Here is a 12,265-nt window from a genome sequence, read left to right on the forward strand (position 1 = left end):
GCCACATCACAGGCCGTCACACCTGTGCCCCACACATGTAGTAATGCACAGACGATGCCTTGATGTCAATTAATGGACAAGTATGTCCATCCATGGACAAGTATGTCCATCCATGGACAAGTATGTCCATCCATGGACAAGTATGTCCGCCCTATCCCTACCTGTGTGCCGCCTGTCACCACTGTGATGTGTGAAAACCGCTGTACTGCTGCGAAGAGGGCCTGTGTACGTTCCCATATCACTATGGGAGTGCTGCCGTATGTGTACCCATCGTGATGGTGAGCGTACAGGCATGTGTACGGCCCGTACCACTACGAGTAGGCATACGCAAGAACACCCATAGTGGTACGGGCCGTACACATGCCTGTACGCTCCCTATCACTATGGGTGTCCTCGCGTATGCGTAGTCGTAGTGGTACGGGCCGTACACACGCCTGTACGCTCCCCATCACTATGGGTGGCCTCGCGTATGCATACTCGTTGTGGTACGGGCCGTACACACGCATGTACGCTCACTATCACTACGAGTACGCATACGCGAGCAGACCCATACTGATTGTGAGCGTTGATGCGTGTGTACGGCCCGTACCACTACGAGTACGCATACGCGAGGACACCCATAATGATAGTGAACGTAGGCACGCGTGTAGGGGCCGTTGCAATGCATTTGGGGTGCCCTAGGGCCCCGAAACGCACCGTACCTGTGTGTGACGCTGAAAATTATATAGGGGACAAGTATTAAGGCCTACATGCATGCTGGTTGTCATGGAGACCAAGTTCAAATTTCGAAATTGTTCTGGAAGGTGCACAGCAGATGTCAGTTGGAATACTTCTACTTTGTTGCAATGTGTTTGTGGGGCTGACATCATGCAGGAGAATGAAACCGATAGAGAACCCACAGACTGCTAGGTTTGAAGGGATTGGAGGAAACATAGGATGCAAATGTGAGTGACCAATCACTCGGTACTCCTGTGCATGAGATGGGCCAGCAAGGCAGATATAAGGCAGCCAGGTCCCATGAGGGAGCACTTGCCTGCACATCTCTGTATTCCACGACCCAGCTGCTGCTACTGATTCCCTGGAACCATGTCAAGGGCTGTGGAGAGGTCACAGCCATTCACCCTGGAGGAGAACATGGCTTTGGTGGATGTGATCCTCCCACGGTACCCCATGCTGTATGGGCGACCAGGTTATCAGGTGAGTGCAGTGTCCACTGCCACAGACTGTGTCCCTTTTTTGTGACTGTGATTTCTGCCATTGTGTCCAGGTGTGACACACATGCCATGTACTGTAGGGGGGGTCCCAAGGGGGGGGAATGCCTGATGTCTCCCAGCAGTGGCCTGAGACAGGAGGGGTGGGGGCCTATCACTCCCAGCAGTGCCCTGAGACAGGTGGGGTGGGGGCCTATCACTCCCAGCAGTGCCCTGAGACAGGAGGGGTGGGTGCAGAGTCCTCCCAGCAGTGCCCTGAGACAGGTGGGGTGGGGGCCTATCACTCCCAGCAGTGCCCTGAGACAGGAGGGGTGGGGGCCTATCACTCCCAGCAGTGCCCTGAGACAGGTGGGGTGGGTACCTATCACTCCCAGCAGTGCCCTGAGACAGGAGGGGTGGGTGCAGAGTCCTCCCAGCAGTGCCCTGAGACAGGTGGGGTGGGGGCCTATCACTCCCAGCAGTGCCCTGAGACAGGTGGGGTGGGGGCCTATCACTCCCAGCAGTGCCCTGAGACAGGAGGGGTGGGGGCCTATCACTCCCAGCAGTGCCCTGAGACAGGTGGGGTGGGTACCTATCACTCCCAGCAGTGCCCTGAGACAGGAGGGGTGGGTGCAGAGTCCTCCCAGCAGTGCCCTGAGACAGGTGGGGTGGGGGCCTATCACTCCCAGCAGTGCCCTGAAACAGGTGGGGTGGGTGTGATGCACAGTGTGAGCCTGGATCATTGTTGTGTAGTTGCCCTCATTCCACCTGCTCCTTTCAATGGCACGTACTGCTTTTGGCCTTCCCCCAGAGGATCATGTCCCTATGACAAAGGTGCAATGCGTTGGATGCATACTAGGCCTTGTTGTAAACAGCGAATGTGTTCTAATCTGTGTCCCTGTGACATGTGGCAGGTGTACTGATGTAGTGTCACTTGTCCATCCTCACAGGTAGACGCCTCTGCCAAGGAGCAGATATGGCTGGACGCCGTCAGCGCCGTGAGGATTGCGGAAGGTCGGAGGCGGCGCATGTCCCAGGTGAGGAAACGCTGGCAGGATATCCGGTGCTGGACGCGGAGGATCGCACGGGTCCTGCTGTGGGACTCATCTGAGAGCCACAAGAACCGCGGGCGCCGCCGTCTCTCCCACATCCAGAAACGTGTGCTGGCGGTGGTCTTTCCTGACTTGGACAGGCGTCTACAGGAGATGCAGCAGCCGGAAGGGGGTAGGTACATGTGTGTGTTTGTTGTGTTTCACCAGCATTTGTAAGTGCAATGTTCCATGGATACACTTCCAGGGTTTATGGTGCTGTGCTGATCCAATCCCCCACAGACTTGCTGTGCTCTCCTGCCTCCCTTCCCCTCCTTGCAATGTGTTCCCTGGTCTGTGTGTAGTCGCTCCATCACAAGGTCATGTAGCCTGACACCTTCTACAAGTGTACAATGCCTGCAGCATAATGTGTGGGGGTGGTGTGTAACAGGATTTGGGACCTTACCTGTGCCCTGTACAGTTCTGGACCTGTGGGTTCCATGTCAGTTGGCACTAATGCTGAGTCCAGACATGGGAGTTAGTCTCTCAAGTGTGAGGCCTTACAGTACGCATGTCCTATGTGGTGGCCTGTGACATGATGTGCATGAGTGTGCGTGACGCATAGTGCAGGGATGTTAGCGTGTGTTGCAGTCATTCCCATTCAGGAGCATGGAGTTGTGTGGCCACTACTGTCCCCAGGGGCATTTTTTCCTAGGTATCATGTGTGTAATCCGAATATGTTGACAATCTCTGTGTCTACAGCATAGGTTGTGCTCTGTGCCATTGTCCCCTGGCACCATGTATATTGACGTGCGATGTATTGCAAGTGTCCACTGTACAGCCTGACCGGATTTTCCAAGTACATACTCACGGTGGCCATTGCCTGTGTGTCTTGTAGCAATCATCAGATGATGCCCATTTGTACATGATTCTTTGGACAGGCGCACCTTGGGTATTTGGTGTGCAACCTTGATTAGTTGCATCCCATGTGTATTTCACCCAGACTAAGAGATGTACGTGCTTCATGTGTCTCCATAGATTTGTCTCATGTAGGGGGTGGGTGGTGCGGGCATGGCCTACATGTCAAGACCTGTCATCTCCTTGCTAGGACTAGCCAGTGTGTGATGTTTGCCTGGACATACACTCAAGGTGCAGTGTGCCAGTCAGGGTTGGCATGTTATCAGTATTACCTATGCTGCATGTGCCTCTTGTTCCTGCCTATGGTCCCTGCTCATCCCTATTTGCTGCCACGCTATGTGGTGCTGATGCAGTGCTGGATTGTCCCCAGGGCCTTGCTCCTCAGTCAAAATTCCATATCATCTCATTTGCTAGTGTGTCATGCTCTCCATAGTTATTCCATGGCATGGTGGGTAGAGGAACTGTGTCGTGCATGCCCTACATATGTACCTTGTTTTGTAGATGTAACTCTTCCTTTGTTTCAGGCTATGCACTGTAACCTACGTAGATTTGACTCATGTGACATATGTATACAGGTGTATGATTACTTTCTGTCTCTTCACCCTGCCCACAGCATCGTCGGGGGACACGGAGGGAGACATGGACACAGACGGCGCGGAGGGACGGAGCACCAGTGCCAGCGGTGACATCGGGGATGGCACTTCGAGTGGGACTGAGGCGGTGAAGAGTGAACCCGGGGACCCGTCGACTGGCACAACAGAGTATGAAGCCGACGGGTCCGAGGAGGATCACTCCGAGTGGGCGGTGGCTGCACCATCATCTGACAGCAGCCCTACATCTGGCACCGCCCCCTCCATTGCCATCAGCCACCTCCCACATGCTCGTGTCCCTTCCCAGCGTGCACGGTCCCCACATGTCTCCTTCCTGCCAGGCACCACACCCCCTGCCCCTGTCTCCACTGCTGCCGCCAATGCTGAGTCTGTGGACATCCAGCGGCAGTTGCAGATTGGTCAGACTGCGATCCTTAATGTCCTCCATGGCCACAGCCAGGTCCTCAACAACATGGAGGCATACTTGGAGGGCATTCATTCATCGCAGGCTGACCAACGCAACTTGCTGAGGTCCATAGACTCCACACTGACTGCAGCAGTGGGACTCCTGCAGCGCTACGTCCCACCCCCTACCCCTGCTCCTTCCACAATTCCCACTCCCATGCCTGTCCCACATACACCCAGACGTAAGCATGCACCCACCACAACAGACACAGGCACCACACCAGCAGGGAAGGTCCGCCGCACACCACCTGACACGCACACACAGGGTGCAGTAGGCACACCCACTGGGTCGGGGGGCAAACGTGTGACATGCAGCCAGAGTGGGAGTCCGCATTCCACCCAATCCACTCCCTCCAAATCCCCTCCCCTCAGCTCTCCTGGCCACATCTCCCCCAAAGACTCCTTCATGGCCGCTCTGTCCCTGAGCCCCACAGTGACGCCACCACGCAAGCGGTCAAGGAAGTCCTCGGTCAGGGTGCTTGAGTCCCCCCCTGTCCACATCCTCCCCCAGTGGCGCTGCGACCCATCCCTCTGACCCCCCCCCTCCTTGGGGCCTGTGGTTCCTTCGGGTGCAGGGGAGTCCCTGGAGGACCTTGCCAAGGTGTGCAGTGAGATCCTAGAATCCACCTTTGGCCCTGCCCCACCCCCTGTGGTGGAGTCCTCCATCCCTGCACCCAATTCGCCTACCCTTTGCCCTCCTGTCCCTGCGGTGCCTGTTCCTTCCCCCCACATGATGCCCTCACCCTTGTGGAAGACGACGACTCGTAACTGTGCAGGCAAGCTAGGGGACACGCATCCCACTGTGTCCCCCATCCAGCTCGGACTCCTGGACTGCCCTATGGCCTTTGTTATGATGGGACTTACGTCATACTAGTTTTTTGCTCATGCTGAATAAAGCTATTTATTTTTTGCCCTTGGAACACTCCTGCATTGCTGGCATTGCTGTTGGTGGGGCTGCTACATGGTTGTGGGTGTTGGTCATGTGTTGGGTGTGTGGGAAATGTAGTGGTGTGCTGCTCATAGGGGGACCCTGGGATCAGTGTGCCTCACACGGTGTTAGCTACCTTTCTCCATTCATGTAAGCAGTTGCTGCATGTTGCAATTGTCCCAAGGTGTTTTCCTTCCTCTGTGTACCCTGACTTCTTCCCTGCAGGGTGTTCCCAATATTTAGTGCAGAGCTGTGAGTACATTAACTGGGTGTGTGACGGACTCCTTCACCTTGGCACATGCATGCTGAGCCATTCTCCAGCTGCATCATTCGTGGCATCCTTGGTAGTCATTGTACTTGTGTATGTGGACTATTGACATGACTTCATGTGTAAATGTTTTGTTTTTGGCCCTATGCATGCGTATACTTCCATCCTCGCACACATGTGGTACATGTACTGCAGGGTCTTTGTGCACCTGACTGACATTTGTGGGCATGGTATCTGTGACTACTCCACCCTTTGCGTTCCATGGGCACTGCTGGGAGTGATGGGCCCCCACCCCTCCTGTCTCAGGGCACTGCTGGGAGTGATAGGCCCCCACCCATCCTGTCTCAGGGCACTGCTGGGAGGACTCTGCACCCACCCCTCCTGTCTCAGGGCACTGCTGGGAGGACTCTGCACACACCCCTCCTGTGTCTGGGCACTGCTGGGAGTGATAGGCACCCACCCCTCCTGTCTTAGGGCACTGCTGGGAGGACTCTGCACACACCCCTCCTGTCTCAGGGCACTGCTGGGAGGACTCTGCACACACCCCTCCTGTCTCAGGGCACTGCTGGGAGGACTCTGCACCCACCTCTCCAATTTCACAATATGTACGCTCATGACATACACGGATGTGGATACGCTCCATGCATTCGAGGTGGTGGTACGTGTCTTACTTACACTGTTGGGGTGGGGCTACGCTCCATGCATTCGAGGTGAGGGTACGTGTCTTACTTACACTGTTGGGGTGGGGGTACGCTCCATACGTACGCGGGTGTGGGTACGGGTCGTACTTACACTGTTGGGGTGGGGGTACGCTCCATACGTACGCGGGTGTGGGTACGGGTTGTACTTACACTGTTGGGGTGGGGGTACGCTCCATACGTACGCGGGTGGGTACGGGTCATACTTACACTGTTGGGGTGGGGGTACGCTCCATATGTACGCGGGTGGGTACGGGTCGTACTTACACTGTTGGGGTGGGGGTACGCTCCATACGTATGCGGGTGGGTACGGGTCGTACTTACACTGTTGGGGTGAGGGTACGCTCCATACGTATGCGGGTGGGTACGGGTCGTACTTACACTGTTGGGGTGGGGGTACGCTCCATACCTACGCGGGTGGGTACGGGTCGTACTTACACTGTTGGGGTGGGGGTACACTCCATACGTACACGGGTGTGGGTACGGGTCGTACTTACACTGTTGTGGTGGGGGTACGCTCCATACGTACGCGGGTGGGTACGGGTCGTACTTACACTGTTGGGGTGGGGGTACGCTCCATACGTACGCGGGTGGGTACGGGTCGTACTTACACTGTTGGGGTGGGGGTACGCTCCATACGTACGCGGGTGGGTACGGGTCGTACTTACACTGTTGGGGTGGGGGTACGCTCCATACGTACGCGGGTGGGTACGGGTCGTACTTACACTGTTGGGGTGGGGGTACGCTCCATACGTACGCGGGTGTGGGTACGGGTCATACTTACACTGTTGGGGTGGGGGTACGCTCCATATGTACGCGGGTGGGTACGGGTCGTACTTACACTGTTGGGGTGGGGGTACGCTCCATGCATAAGGGGTGGGGGTAGGGTCCGTACATATCCGTCCCCACGCTGTGTGATGCTTGTGCGGGCCGTACCCAGGCCTTTGCCACGTGGGTACGAGCCGTCCCGCCATTGTTGGGATGACGTGGGTGTGGGCGTGGTTCGACTCGTACACACGCTCTTCAGGCGTGGGTACGGGACGTACCTGTCTGGTTGTGTTGCCTGTTCGCGTCGTGACGGACTTCCGTTGTGGCAGTCGCTGGATTATCTGGACTCGCCCCCACCCCCTCGTAGTGACCAGGGCATGGGAGTCAGGTATGTCCAGGGCATGTGTGCTGTGTGACTTTGGTGGGGGGTTTGTGGCCTGCCCTGGTCCTGCCACCCCCACCCCACCCCACTTTCCCCCCTCCCTTAGTTGTTCTGACCTTCTGCAGCGTCTGCGTCCGAACCTGTAGAGGAGGTCGATTGCTATGAGGGCCGGGATGACTCGTAGGTTCGGGTCCATGTCTGTCCGTCGCGTACTGGTCCTCCTTGTTCGCGTCGTCCTTTCGCGTACTGGTCCTCCTTGTTCGCGTCGTCCTGTCTGTCCGTCGCGTACTGGTAGTCCTTGTTCGCGTCGTCCTGATTTCCCGGCAGTTTTTGGCTGCCGGAAAATATTCACCGTGCGGGATGACGTCGGTGCGAATCGTAATTCCTGGTTCGTGAATGGCAGGCTGCGTGCGTCCCGACGTCAGGTCGGCGCTTTCCCGGTTCGCATTTGTATGTTTATTTTGTTCGGTCGGGGTTTTTTACGATTCATATGGAAATGGTGTTCCCGTGCGAATCGTAATTCCATGTTGGTAGATTTTGACGACCGGGTACGCGTCGGACGGAGAATATGCTCCGTCCGACGGTTCGTACTCGGTTTTTACAGGATCGTAATTGGCACCAAAATGTTTCCACTACAGATATTACTCCAAACAGCTAAAGAAAATATTGAAGATTGCCAGAAAAGACTCACTAAAAAGTAAGTATACTATCAAAATACTTTATAAAATATTAATTAAATCCTACTCAAACCCCAAAACATCCTAAACCCCTAAACAAATCCATGTTCTCTTTTTTAAATTTTAAAAAACCTGTATAAATTAACACCTATAGTCTATACCACTGGGCATGAGGGTAGGCTCTGTTTGCTTAGGGAGAGGTTAGGCTACTGCATCTTATTTATTAGGGAGGAGGGGCACATAGTAAGAGGGGTAGGGGACGGGGGTACATTGACATGTGGTGGGGGAGGGGGGGGGGTAGAGAACTGGGTGGGAAGGTTGTTCCTTCTCCTGAATAATTGGTCTTGATGATAAATGTGTGGTACTTCCGGGACAGGTGAAGGCGGGGGAATGTTTTTTGAGTTGTTGATTTGTAAAACAATAAAATACGTTTCAACAAAAAAAATATAGGGGCAAATTTATGACGACTGGCACATCCCTGCATATCAGCAGGGATGCGCCAGTTATTATGCACCACAGCTGCGCCACCATGGATGCGCCGCATTTATAATGCGGCGCACCATGGGGCAAAAACGGCACAGATGCGTGACGCATCTGTGCCGAAAAGTGGCGCATTGCTGGAGTTGCGTCGCAAGCGCGACGCAGCTCCAGCAATGATCTGGGGGGCCCTATCTTTAAAATTCTGCGTCAATCCTTAAGCCTGCTTCAAGCAGGCGCAGGGTTTTGACGCAGCATGGGCCTAAAAGTGACTGAGTGAAATCTTGTAGATTTCACTCAGCCACTTTTAGGAGGCGTTCCTGCGCCGGAACGCCCCCACCTGCCCTGGAACTCCTACATGTGGCGCAGGGCTTTACAACGTGACGCATCTCCCAGATGCGTCACGTTGTAAATACCCCGCACCATGGCGCAGGATTTGCGCCGCTGCTGCGTCACAAAAGTGACGCAACGGCGGCCCAAAAGTGGCGCAAGTGCATCATAAATCTGCCCCTTGGTCTATACCAAACAGCAATACCACCCCACTTAAAAAACTAAACCAACCACAACAATATATGTTCTTTAACTTTCAGAGACTACATCAACTAAACAGCATTTTGTCTACAAACAACATCTTCATTCAAATACAACCAAAAACACTTGGTAAGTATATATAAAAAAAATGCTTTTTTGCTATTTTCATTTAAATATATAAAGTACTATTGCATATATTTTAATATACATTTTTTCCAGATTTCTAACACATCACGATGACAGAAGAAGCCCAATTTATAACTTCGCAGAAAGGAAAATTCCTATTGTGTTACATGGGTTACACATACACCCAAGAAAAGCAGACGGACCGAAAAGTGAACTGGAAGTGTACTAAATATTATTCTAACAAATGCTACGGATGAGCAACAACAAGAGAAACAACTGTACTATATACAAGAGAGCATAACCATCCACCCAATCTCTCTGAAACAGAAGTCAGATCAACCCTTGAAAATATCAAAGAATTAAGCACTGGTTCACAAACTGCTACAAGTGTAATCCTAAAAGAACTATTACCTAGAGTGCCCAAAGAAGCAAGAGGCCAATTACCATCAATTGCTTCTATAAAAAGAACTATTGCTAGGACCAAAAAAGCAACCACGACAACTATACCATCCCCTAAAACTTTTCAAGAGATCATCATTCCACCAGAATTAAGTATCACCCACAATAATGAACCTTTTATTTTTTTTGATAACAAAAGCACAGAAAAAAGAATCATAATGTTTGCTACTGCAAACAATATAACTAAACTGCAACAATGCCAAACATGGATGATGGATGGCACCTTTACAATATGCCCAAAACCATTCTACCAGCTTTACACAATACACGGTCAATATCACAACACTTCCATACCTTTAATTTATGCACTATTACCTAACAAACAAAACACAACATATAATGAAATGCTAGGAAAACTAAAACAAGAATCAAATGATTTTTACCCTCCAAGAATTATCATAGACTTTGAGCAAGCCATGATAATTTCCATTCTAAAACTGTACCCCCATACAGCTATCCAAGGATGTTACTTCCATCTAAACCAATGTATATGGAGACATTTACAAAAATCTTCACTAAGGTGCCGATTACGATCCGGTAAAAAATGTTCCCGTGCGACTCGTATCCGGTCTTTTTACCGTACGATTCGTACAAGTGCCGTACGAACTGGCAATCACGATTCGCATGGTAAAAAGTCCATACGAACCGCATTGGGAATCATTCCCCACACGTCCTCGGGTCGGAAAATGTGTCCGACACGTCCTCGGACGATTTACCGTACAAACGTGAAAAGTCAAGTCCGACCGAGGAATCACGATCCATCCCGTGCGTCCGAGGTCACAACCGGATGGAAAAAACACCGTCCGCACCGAACTCCCATAGCAACCATGGAGACGTGCCCGCATACGCGCCGACCCCCCCCAGCCCCCGTACGTAAGCGCCGACCCCCCCAGCCCCCGTATGTACGCACCGTACCCCCCCCAGCCCCCGCATGTACGCACCGTACCCCCCCCGCCCCCGCATGTACGCGCCGTCCCCCCCTGCCCCCGCATGTACGCACCGTACCCCCCCAGCCCCCGCATGTACGCACCGTACCCCCCACCCAGCCCCCGCATGTACGCACCGTACCCCCCCTGCCCCCGCATGTACGCGCCGTCCCCCCCTGTATGTACACCCGTGTACGTGTCGAACCCCCCGTGTACGTTCGAGTCGTACCCCCACCCGTGTACGTTCGAGTCGAACCCCCCGTGTACGTTCGAGTCGAACCCCCCGTGTAAGTTCGAGTCGAACCCCCCCCGTGTACGTTCGAGTCGAACCCCCCCCCCGTGTACGTTCGAGTCGAACCCCCCCCGTGTACGTTTGAGTCGAACCCCCTGTGTGCGTTCGAGTCGAACCCCCCCGTGTACGTTCGAGTCGAACCCCCCCGTGTACGTTCGAGTCGAACCCCCCGTGTACGTTCGAGTACGCACCGTACATACACGGGTGGGGGTACGACTCGAACGTACACGGGGGGTTCGACTCGAACGTACACGGGGGGGGTTCGACTCGAACGTACACGGGGGGTTCGACTCGAACGTACACGAGGGGTTCGACTCGAACGTACACGGGGGGGTTCGACTCGAACGTACACGGGGGGTTCGACACGTACACGGGTGTACATACAGGGGGGTTCGGCGCGTACGTACGGGGGCTGGGGGGGTACGGTGCGTACATGCGGGGGCTGGGGGGGGTACGGTGCATACATGCGGGGGCTGGGGGGGGTACGGTGCGTACATGCGGGGGCTGGGGGGGGTACGGTGCGTACATGTGGGGGCAGGGGGGGGTACGGCGCTTACCGGGCCACCTACTCTGGTCGTTTCGCGCCGTACTTCGCATTTGCGGCACTTTTTGGGTGCCGTGAAAATATTGCCGTCCGGACTGCTGTCGGTTCGAATCGTAATTCCTGGGTCGTGAAACGCTGCCTGAAAGCGTACCGACGTCACGTCGCAGCATTCCCGGATCACATTCGTATGTATATTTTCGTCGGTCGGTGTTTTTTACGATTCGTACGGAAATGGTGTTTCCGTGCGAATCGTAATTCCATGTTTGTAAAGTTTTACGACCGGGTACGAGTCGGACGGGGAAAACGCTCCGACCGACGGTTCGTACCCGGTTTTTACCGGATCGTAATCGGCACCTATGTGTAGAATATGCCACTAACATAAGTTGCACATCAAATAAAACTTCTAACAGCCCTAGCTTATGTACCTACCACAGATGTTGCAGAACATTACAATCTTTTATTAGAAAGTCCATTCTACAAACAAAATGAAGTAAAGTTATCTCCCCTCTTAGATTATTTTGAGGATACCTGGGTGGGGAGACTACACAGATCAGGCCATAGACGTCAGCCCAAGTTCCAAATACCTTGGTGGAATGTATATGTAAGTACACTCAACCAACAAGCTAAAACTAACAACGCCGTCGAGGGCTGGCATAATGCATTCCTAACTTCTACTGGGAGAACAACTCCAACACTACAAAAACTACTAATTGCCATACAAAAGGAACGAAGTTTCCAAGAATTAAGAATGCAACAATCTGTCCTACAATTAAAACCAAAACAGTCTAGACAAACTACTCAAATGTATAATTACCTACAACAACAGGTACAGCTATACCCATCCACAAGAGGACTTGAGTACTTAAATATAATAGCTCAAACTCTCTTCTAAACCCTTTCCTAAATATTAACCCACAATTCTACTAAAACAACTATCACAACATAAATAAACCAGTTTATTATATCACATATTTAATTATGTGGTCTAAAATATATAA

Source organism: Triturus cristatus, chromosome 5_2 (genome assembly GCF_964204655.1).
Source record: "Triturus cristatus chromosome 5_2, aTriCri1.1, whole genome shotgun sequence".
In the NCBI taxonomy this organism is placed as follows: domain Eukaryota; kingdom Metazoa; phylum Chordata; class Amphibia; order Caudata; family Salamandridae; genus Triturus; species Triturus cristatus.